This window comes from Stegostoma tigrinum, chromosome 3 (genome assembly GCF_030684315.1).
Source record: "Stegostoma tigrinum isolate sSteTig4 chromosome 3, sSteTig4.hap1, whole genome shotgun sequence".
NCBI classification, from domain to species: Eukaryota; Metazoa; Chordata; class Chondrichthyes; order Orectolobiformes; family Stegostomatidae; genus Stegostoma; species Stegostoma tigrinum.
This window is the reverse complement of record NC_081356.1, coordinates 39,964,138-39,972,796: the sequence shown is the minus strand read 5'-3', so window position 1 is coordinate 39,972,796 and position 8,659 is coordinate 39,964,138.

Sequence of the window (8,659 nt, the reverse complement as noted above, 5' to 3'; positions counted from 1 at the left end):
GGGTGAGGGAGGAGGTGTGGGGGCAAGTGTAGCATTTCCTGCGGTTGCAGGGGAAGGTGCCGGCTGTGGTGGGGTTGGAGGGCAGTGTGGAGCAAACAAGGGAGTCACGGAGAGAGTGGTCTCTCCGGAAAGCAGACAGGGGTAGGGATGGAAAAATGTCTTGGGTGGTGGGGTCGGATTTTAGATGGTGGAAGTGTCGGAGGATGATGTGTTGTATCCAGAGATTGGTGGGGTGGTGTGTGAGAACGAGGGGGATCCTCTTAGGGCGGTTGTGGCGGGGGCGGGGTGTGAGGGACGTGTTGCAGGAAATACGGGAGACACGGTCGAGGGCGTTCTCGATCACTGTGGGGGGAAAGTTGCGGTCCTTGAAGAACTTGGACATCTGGGATGTGCGGGAGTGGAATGTCTTGTCGTGGGAGCAGATGCGGAGGAGGAGGAGGAATTGGGAATATTGGATGGAATTTTTGCAGGAGGGTGGGTGGGAGGAGGTGTATTCTAAGTAGCTGTGGGAGTCGGGTGGCTTGAAATGGACATCAGTTACAAGCTGGTTGCCTGAGATGGAGACTGAGAGATCCTGGAAGGTGAGGGATGTGCTGGAGATGGCCCAGGTGAACTGAAGGTTGGGGTGGAAGGTGTTGGTGAAGTGGATGAACTGTTCGAGCTCCTCTGGGGAGCAAGAGGCGGCGCCGATACAGTCATCAATGTAACGGAGGAAGAGGTGGGTTTTGGGGCCTGTGTATAGGCCCAGTTTGTCCCCTCCCCCCACTGCACCACACAACCAGCCCAGCTCTTCCCCTCCACCCACTGCATCCCAAAACCAGTCCAACCTGTCTCTGCCTCCCTAACCTGTTCTTCCTCTCACCCATCCCTTCCTCCCACCTGAAGCCGCACCTCCATCTCCTACCTACTAACCTCATCCCACCTCCTTGACCTGTCCGTCTTCCCTGGACTGACCTATCCCCTCCCTACCTCCCCACCTATACTCTCCTCTCCACCTATCTTCTTTTCTTTCCATCTTCGGTCCGCCTCCCCCTCTCTCCCTATTTATTCCAGAACACTTACCCCATCCCCCTCTCTGATGAAGGGTCTAGGCCCGAAATGTCAGCTTTTGTACTCCTGAGATGCTGCTGGGCCTGCTGTGTTCATCCAGCATCACATTTTATTATCTTGGATTCTCCAGCATCTGCAGTTCCCATTATCACTGATTAAATTTTCTTATGATTATTTTTATAAGAGGATATTTTACCATTGGATGATGAATTAACTTCAGTTTATTTCTTTTATTGTTTTCCTAGTTGATTCCATTATATAGTTTTCATGGAAGCTGTCAGAAAAATCTCCTTCAAAATCACTTTCTGTCACACCTTTGACAACCTAATTTATCCAATCTATAAAATTTAATCCGTTAATGTATTAAAATTACTTTACCCAAGCACTCTTGTCAATCAGGTGGTCAAAGGGATACTGAATTCAGTTTGTGGTCCTATTCTATTTTATTAGAAAAGAATTCCTTGTTAAAAACACCATCTGAGCATATCCCAAATTCCCAAACTTTCTTCCAAAGTCAATCCATCCATTCCAACTATTAGTCAAATGAACTGAATCTAGCCCAGACTGAGCTGAGGAGGAACTTCTTCTCCACACAGGATTGCAAATCAATTAAGGCTACATTGAATGTTTTCAAAGCAAAGATAGATTTTTGAATAGTAAAAGAATTAAGGGTTATGGTGAACTAGTGGTTAAGTGCAGCTGAGACCAGGAAAAAGATCAGCCATGATCTTATTGAATGGCGGAGTAGGCTCGAGAGGCCGTATGGCCTACTCCTGCTCTTATTTCTTACGTTCTTATAAACCTTCTCTGAAATATTTCCAATGCACTTACATCTTTATACAATACTCCAGATTAGTCTTGCCAATGATCTGTACTTTTATACATAACCCCCTACTTCCAGACTCAAATTTCCTCACAATAAATGATAATAATCTATTTGAATGCTTTAATATGTTCCATCCTATACTCCAATTCAATGTTGAAAGGAAACTGTCAAATCAGCTCTCCTTCCAATCTACTTCGTCATTTCAAACATAGAAAACTTTGAAAAATCACAACCAGTGCATCCATTATCTTTTCAGCTCCTTCTTTAAGAATGTTCAGATATTTGGCCATTAAGTCCTGGGGATTTATTAGCTCTTAGCTTTTTGAGTTTCTACAATACTTTCTTCTCTGTTGATATCAACTTTAATTTTTTCATTCTTATTAGACCCTTCACTTGGCTTTATTTCCCCTCTTGTGATGACAGTCTAAATATCTTTGTTTGAGATATCAATCACTTTCTCATTTTCCATAATAATGTTGAACGTCACTATTTCCAAGGGATAAATGTACACTTCCATTAATCTTGTCCTTTCTGTTTATTTGTAAAACACTTAGCAAATCATTGCTAGATCTTGTTAACTGAAATTTTGTGACTGAATTGAACATATTTTGTTAAAATTTATGAGTAATTTATTTAAATTGCTCCTACTGTTTATTTGCCATGCTGCCTTTAATATATTACCTAATCAAACTCAGCCAACTTTCCAATGTACCTATGAAACTTATTTTGCATTCAAGTCTGTCAATCTCAAATTCAACATAGAATTAAATTTTGCTATGATTATGTCTATAAGAGGATATTTTACCATAGGATGATGAATTAACTCCAGGTTATCTCTTATTACAATATTTCTTAATTACAATACTAGATCAAAAATAGTTGCTTTTCTGGTTGATTCCATTATATAGTTTTCATGGAATCTGTCAGAAAACTCTCCTTCAAGATCACTTTCTGTCACACCTTTGACAATCTAATTTGTCCAATCTATAAAATTAAAGTTTTCTGTGATAACAACACTGCCTTTGTCTCAAGCGTTAATTATTATTTTGTTTAATTTTCTCCCCACCAATGTAATTACTAGCAGGACACCTTTAAGTTTTCACTCCCATGGTCACCCACCCTTCTTCTTCCTAATCTTCACCTGCACTGACTCTACTTCCTGATATTCTGAGCAAAGGCCCCTTCCCATTATTGTTCTTTCAGCATAACAAATTATCAAGTCTACTTCCTCCCCTTCTGTGCACCCTTTCAAAATATTGCACAGCCTATTTTCCAGTCTTTGTTATCGTTTTCTACTGGAATTGAAAGCAAATTTATTTATCTCTATTTGTGCTATTAATTTGTCTAACCTTTAATGAATTAATGAGCATTTAGAAATTCCTTAATTAGTTTAACTACCATTCCTTGTGTGGAGTTTATTTGCTGATGAACTGTCGCCATCAAACTCTCTCACTTATCCTGTCCTACTCTGCTTCTTTTTTCCTTGAGTTCTCTTCTCTGTCCAAAAGCAGTTCTAGCCCGCAGCATCTCCGTGACAGAAAGGGCAGAGTCGCAAGTCCTGAGGAATCAAACCATGTGGCAGTATCTTTAAAGATAGTAGGAACTGCAGATGCTGGAGAATCTGAGATCACAAGGTGTAGAGCTGGATGAACACAGCAGGCCAAGCTGCAATAGAGGAGCAGGAAGGCTGACGTTTCAGGCCTAGACCCTTCTAGGCCCGAAGCCTTCCTGTTCCTTTGATGCTGCTTGGCCTGCTTTGTTCATCCAGCTCTACACCTAGTTATCTGCCGATATCTTTAAACTGTTCCACACAAGTCATCCAGCAATTGAGTCAATTGGCAAACCTGAACAAGATTGCATTACTGTGACAATGTATGCTTCCTTTTTCACACTGTAGCCTGGACCGATGGATAATGATGGTAAAGACTCCAATCTTGTTTCTTTCACGTGGTTGACCAGGAATCTCACGTAATCTACTGCCTGACTTTGATGTATATTGGATGGATTTGGAGGTGCAACCCATTTGGCCACATTTATAACTGCACTTTCCTTGGTCATCAAGCTCTTGAGTTGGTGGGTGAGAGACAGGGAATGTTACCCAGTGCATCACCGCCCACTCTACTTTTCTTTACCTAAACGTTTACATTGCTCTATTATTTTGAATAATCTCTTTAAATTTCCAGCTCTATCTTAACCTTGCCCTCTCCCAATCTTCTAGTTTAAAAATCTCCATTGTGGTCTTAACTAGGAACAAGCAAACATAATAAGTAAGAGCTGGAGCAGAGAATTTAGCACACTGTTAATTAATGGCTGATCTTCCATCTCAACATATCTTCTGGAACTGTACTTTATCCTTTAATTCTCTTAATATCCAAAGTTCTATCCAAAGGTCTCTCCCTGAACGTTTAAGGAGCACCTGCAGCTTTCTGGAATAGGAAAGTCTGATTCACAATCTTCTGAGTGAAGAAATATTCGCCTATGTAGAAGGCCAACCATTTATTCTGAGACTGACACCTCATTTCTAGACTCCCTGACAAGAGATAGCATTTACCCAACATCCTTCCTCCCTAACTCTGTAAGTATTTTTGACATTAAAAACAGAAAATACTGGAAAACGTCAGCCAGTCTGGCAGCACCTGTGATGTAAGCAACAGAGTTAACCTTTCAAAGCCGGTATGGCTCTTACATTTTGTTAAAGTTCCCTTCCCTTCCTCGAAACTGCGGAGTTTTCGGACAAGGCCTATCTCTTGTAACTCCTTCTAAATCAGTCCAGTAAACTTCTGTTGTAACCCCCAAAGGCAAGTATGTCCATCCTTCGTAATGGAGACTGAAACATTACACAATAAAATATTTTTTGGATACAAATGAAGACATTCTCAAGACCTTGAAGGAACTCAAAGTATGCAAAAAAGGAGTACCACTATCTAACAACAACCTGGGAAGTTTACTGAGAAGAAACTGTGGATTAGTTGGCAGAGTGGAAGGGAATGGATTATGTATACAGATTCTAGAGTCAGAGACTGTTCAATGATTGTTGAACAATAATGAACATTACAACAAGTATTATCTTTTGGAAGACAGTTTCATTTGTTAATGTTTAAGAGCTGATTCTCAGGACCGAAGCATTTTGTTCAGTGTGGCACATTTCCCCATGTTTTATTTCATGGTTCAGAGATGACGATAGGAGAATGTGCTCCTGGTGATGGATCAGCTACTTTCCAGAGAACTGTTTGTCTTTAGTATGCAAATGGCTCCAGTATCTTCCAACAACGTTTCTGGTGGATAAGACTCACCTTTCTTCATGCCTTATACCCTTACTCTCACTTCCTCTTCTGAGCACTCCCCCTCACCCCACTATTGCTGTGCAACATGCCCACAAGAGACTATTTCAGAACAGTGTTCCTGGATACCCCTTCTGCTACGGATAATCTGAGTATAATTGGGTTCTGATAGCTGGCAACATTTAGGTGGATGACCATTTATTGAGAAATCATCGTGGTAAGAGATACCAAATTTCATGATATGAGTAAAATATTTATAACAACTCTGACAATGTTTAAAATGGAATAGAATTTAAAATGTGAAAAATTTTGAGTATAAACATAAATATAACATTTTGCAAGATGTAAGATCTCCTTAATTAAAAGAAAATAAAGAAATCTCTACTGCACTCTGAATTTTGTATTAAATCTATTTGAACATATGTTGGCAATTTGAGTTTATCAAATTCCCAACCTTTACATTTAGGCTATTATGGAGTATTTTAAGGTGAAAAATTTGACTGTCTTGTTATTCTGTGCCAAGATCTTCCATAGAGAAGCAATCATCAGCAGATTACTGCTCCATTTAAAACATCTTTCTATCTCAATGGTACTCTGTACCTCTTACTGGCTATTCCAATCCAGGTGTTCCAGTAATATGAAGTGCAGTGATCAATGGGACACTGTCACAACATTGTAGAGTTTGAGGGTTTGGGTGCAGAAAACATAATACGCCCCTTTTTTATGGCATTAGTTATTACATGGTAAATTTAAAGGTGCGCTGTGAATGCTATTGAATGGGTGAGTTGAGTAATTATTTATTTAGTTAACAATTGCAAGTCCCTGGAACAAATCAATTTCATTCTCAGTTGTTGAGTTTAGCTTGATTAGCCTGCCTGCTTCTCCAAAGAGGGGGCACTTCTTCCTTATGTGCAGCATTCATCAACCCACATCATCAGCACCTTCCAAATCCACAAGCCCTATCACCCAGATGGACGAGGGTAGCAGCTTCATGAGAACATCATGTCTTCCAAACATTTCTCTATCCTCATTTGGAAATACATCATCATTTCTTTAGTTGTCTCTGGATTAAATTTGTGAAACCCCTCTCTAATGGCTTTGTGCTACCTACCCTAATCAACGACAGTGATTCAAGAAGGCAGATCACCGCCATCATCTCAAAGACAGTAAATACTGGCCCAGCCAGTAAAGCCAACATTCTGTGAATGAGTTTAAGTAAATAAACAAATGACATGAAGGACTTCCAGATGGCCTTTGATAAAGTCCTATATCAGAGGTGGTTAAGTAGGGCAGAAGCCCCATGTAGTTAAGAGAAAATTGCTAACAGGCTGGGAAATTACTTGACAGGCCAATGACAGAAAGTAGGGATGATGGGTAGGTACTCAAATTGGTAGGATGTGACTAGTGTGTTCCACAAGGATCTGTATCAGGGTGTCAATTACTCACATTATTTACTAGTGATTTGGATAATGGCAAAGAACATGTATATCCAACTTTGCTGATGACACAAAGTTAGATGGAATTGTAGACAGTGTAGACAATAGCATAAAATTGTAAAGGGATATTGACAGACAAGGCGAATGGACAAAACTGTGGCAGATGAAATTCAATGTAGGTAGGTGTGAGGTAATCTATTTTGGACTGAAAAAGGGTGGATCAGGGTACTTTCTTGATGGTATGGGGTTTAATACAGTGGATGTCAAAATGAGACTTGGAAGTTCAGATGCACAGATCTTTAAACTGTCACAAACTGCAGAGTATGGAAAGAAACTGAGAAGACTAATGGAATGCTATCCTTTACATCTAGAGGACTGGAGTATAAGGATGCAGAAGTTATGCTGCAGTTATATAAAACCCTGGTTAGATTCCACAGGTTACTGTGAGCAGGTCTGGGCACCACACCTTAGGAAAGATATACTGACCTTGAAGGAAATTACGACATTTGTTTGTGCAAATTATAGCTGGGCTTCAAGTGTTTAATTATGAGGAGATATTATACAAATTAAGTCTATTTTCTCCAGAATTTGGAAGGTTAATGGGTGATCTGATCAAAGTCTTTAAGATATTATCAATGAAAGGCAGGGGGGATAAAGATAAATTATTCCCATTGGTTGGAGATTGTACAGCTAGGAGACATAGTCTAAAAACCAGGCCAGATTTTACAGCATACATGCCAGGAAGCACTTTTACACACAAAAAATGGTAGATGTTTGAAACTGTCTACCACAAATGGTAGTTGATGCTAGATCAATTGTTAATTTTAAATCTGAGATAGATGAAATTTTGTTAAGTAAAGGCATTAAGGAGTATGGGCCAATAGGACATGTACTGAGTTGGGCCACAGATCAGTCATGATCTCTTTGATCGGCAGAACAGGTTTGAGGGGCTGAATGACCCACTTACTTTCCTGTGTTCCAAAAATGAAATGCTGTCTGTGACTCTTCATAAGTGCATGACAGGTTTGTACTGAGGTCCCTGTGATAGAAGCTTGCTGCACAGGGGCCTGGCTTGTCCTAAACCTGTTTACCAAAATGCCTCTCGCAGCGGAAGTTCAATGCTTGCCTTTTGACTGACTGGATTTGTCACAATGGAATGTTAATGACTTCCTATGTTTCTTATTCCCTTATCCAGAGGATTTCCACAGGTAGCTCCTGCTCAGTGAGCTTGCGGCACATTGGGCACTGAGAAGGAAGGCAAGGCAGAATGTGGGTAGAACAGATTATTGTGGATTGGGTGAGTAAGCTGTAGTACAATTGACTTCAATCAACCTGCAGGCTTTCATGCAGTCAGTGGGTATATGGAAAACAGACAGTCATGAGGAAAGAAAGCTGTGTTTGAGAAGTTGCGGGTAGGGAAGTGATTGTTGGTTTTTTGTTTGAGCGAGGGATTCCAGGAGTGAGTGAATAAATGAATGGTTAAATGGATGAGTTGGTTGATAGGCTTCGGGTAGGTAAAGTAGCATGCTGGTGAAGTGGGCAAGTGAAGTCAGGTATGAAATGGGTGGGGTGGAAAATGAGTAAAGTAATGTGAGTGAGGTGGATGCCTGAGTGGAGGGGTCACGGAGTGGTCACGGTAGGAGAGTTGGCCAGGTTAGGTCTAGTCGACTGGTGTCACATGAACGTTTGTTGGATGGTGGGAATAATTAAATCTGGTCAAGGAAGAAAGTCAGGTGGTGAGAGCTGGCATTGTCAGTAGTGGCACTCGGGTTGAGTTGGGGATAATAGTTTTGGTCAGGTGTAAGTGGAAGACTGGTGGACATAGCTGATGTAGTGGGCTTGTAGTTTGGTAGCCAGCCAACTCAATCAGTTGGAGAGTAATGCGTCAGTGAGTCAGCAGGTAGGAGGTACTCTGTGGGTTTATCTGGAGATAAGAGGAACTATCAGTTGTCCCAATGAGGGAATGAATGCATGGATGGATCAGCGTAGAATCATTGAATCTCCACAGTGAGGAAGCAGGCCATTCAGCCAATCAAGTTCACACTGACCATCGGAAAGACCCACAC